The sequence below is a fragment of the Varroa destructor genome, unplaced genomic scaffold (genome assembly GCF_002443255.2).
Source record: "Varroa destructor unplaced genomic scaffold, Vdes_3.0 BEIS01000002.1, whole genome shotgun sequence".
NCBI classification, from domain to species: Eukaryota; Metazoa; Arthropoda; class Arachnida; order Mesostigmata; family Varroidae; genus Varroa; species Varroa destructor.
Window position 1 is genome coordinate 26,393,871 of NW_019211455.1, and position 2,649 is coordinate 26,396,519.

Here is a 2,649-nt window from a genome sequence, read left to right on the forward strand (position 1 = left end):
CCATACGCTAGCATTTTCTGCCGAGTATCTAGCTAACAACAGCGAGCTGGCGAATGGCAACAGATATTGCACTTTATTCAGTAGTAAAATTAATTGATAATTATATTGAGATGGCACTGGAAACAACTTATTTATTTACTTACTATTACTGCAATTATATACTGTAATAGTGTATCTGTATTAATATACAATTGAGCACATATGTTACGTGTTGTTTTCGTGTTGATGAAATACTAATATACAAATAATGCATCGAATATTCGAAATACAACTATTCTATTAGTGACCGGCTGATCAATCTGAAAGACCAGAGTGCCGTTTTTTTACCGAAATTTCCCTTTTGAATGGATTAGCTAAGTTCGACACTAGCATGATTTACAAAGCAGCTTCCATTCGTCTGAATATTTCAAAACTTTTACAGGTTTATCGGTGCGATGGTTAGACCATTGCCTACGGTCTTCGTGATGACCTGTTTTGGCGGGGCGGACCTAAATACGCTGCGATACAATATTAACTAAACAATATAAAACGCGAAAAATGCTTGATAAAAGGAAAAGGGTGAGCTTCAAAATAATGGTCAACATCCGATGATCCACTTCTAGATTTAAGGCTTATTGATTATGGTTTGAATGGAAACCAGATGATAATTTACAAAGGCATAGGTTATATTTTTTGTTTTTTATGCTTGCTTGCAACGATTTTTATGTTGCTTAACATCCAAGAGTTCAAGAAGACTCTTTACTCTTTCCTGGAATCAAGAAAAGGACACATTAGAATGAACCATTTCATATAAATGAATCAGACAACAGTCGCTAAAGCCATGCAGTATGCTAGACGTTATACAGTTACTCACTACTCAGCCTCAGTGTATACTCACATTGTCAAGGCCCTCAAGATTTTTAATGCACTAAAAATAGTTTTACTCGGAAGCTGAGGATCAGAGAATTAATGTTCATGTCTTGCTTCAGTTCTGAAGTTGTGTCTGCAACTATAACTGAAAGACAGGAAGCTTTGCACTATTCATTGGACAAGATACATTTAGTCAAGAAGATGCCCACAATAGATACTTTCCGTACCATTTTACAAAAAGGCATTATAATTTATTGGCTATTACACAAAGAAAGCTAATAGAAACAATCATAGAAAGAAGTCCGCAGTTTGACCAAGTGTAACTTCGTTCTCACGAAGCCGCATTTCCAGAACAACGAGTATCAGTCATCTATATACATTACGATTTAATTCGGTAGTCATTTCGCGCTAAAAATATCAGTGGCAAAAAACTACAAATTTGCTCAATATTAGATCTTCATTCGCAGTTGCTAGGCTAGAACTTTCGGGGTAATTAAGAGGAGCCAGAGGATGACAGCATAGTGGGCACACGTTGTGATCTAGGTTTAACCCGAGCATAGACAGACTTCCCTTCGTGCTGGGAGCCAGCCGTGTGATAAAATTATGCCTAACGGCAACACCAGACATAAAATTAGAGGGGATGACAGCGTACACTGTCGAAATCATTTTGCGTACGAGGACTTATTCCCACTGATGATGAAACATGAAAAAGCTAGATAGAATATAGTAAAAAGTTTACACGTAATTCATAGACATACGTGATTCGTTTAAAGCTCGGGGGTTATCGCTTGAAAACATAAGACCTATTAATAACAGTTAATGATGCAAACCTTTTTTTTGCAAGAAGACTACCCTAAGACTGGACAATTCAGTATGGAGATCTGGTGGTTGTTTCTGATCCAAGCAACAAAGCTCTGAGGGTTATCTAAGGAAACAAGCTATCCACGCATTATATAAAATCTCTATTTTGGAACAAACGTATGCTGCATACCTCTCATATTCGCAGACCTCTCATACTCTGTTACTTATGCTGTTAGGCATTTACGCAGATGGCTGGTTCCCAGCACAAAACGAAACGTGCATACGCCGGGATTAGGTCCTAGACCACCACGTGTTTCTGAGTTAAGCAGGTGTCACATCACCCATTGCGTTAATATAATAACACAAACATTGAATCAACTAGACACAGAAAGAAATCAACCTCACTGTCAAAAAGAAACTTCTGACTGTCATAGATAGGTGTTGCTAGCTTTAAGCAAAACAGAATAAGGGCCCTTTAGAATACCGTGCATTCTATCCTAATATATGTTGATAGAGGTTTGAAACAAAAAAATGTTTATATATATAGTACATGTAGATCCAGAGTGACTAATTGGAACACAATAGCTAGTACTTATTCAACGGTATTCAAATAAGCTTTCCGGCTACGGGAAATGCAAACTTTTGTACGGTTTCATTTGATGGATGGTTTCATTCATCAAACAATGGTCGAACGTTACCGATATCTGTAACGATACCAGATGCACTAGGAGGGGTTCTAAAGAGCTTCGAACATTGTTTATCAACGAGGCTCTGTACAATACGAGCTGAACATTGAGGAGCCCCTTGAGTCTTATTATTTAGAACATTGCCTGTCTGACCAATTGTTCAAACAACTCTTTTCATCACAACTCAAGCTTCATTTATTTACTGAAATTTTTCGAGGTCGAATAAAAAAAAACATGCGTGAAAACCACGCATAACAAAGCACAGGCAGTGTAAAACTCCGATCTATTCTTAGCCAATCATCAACGAGGCAAT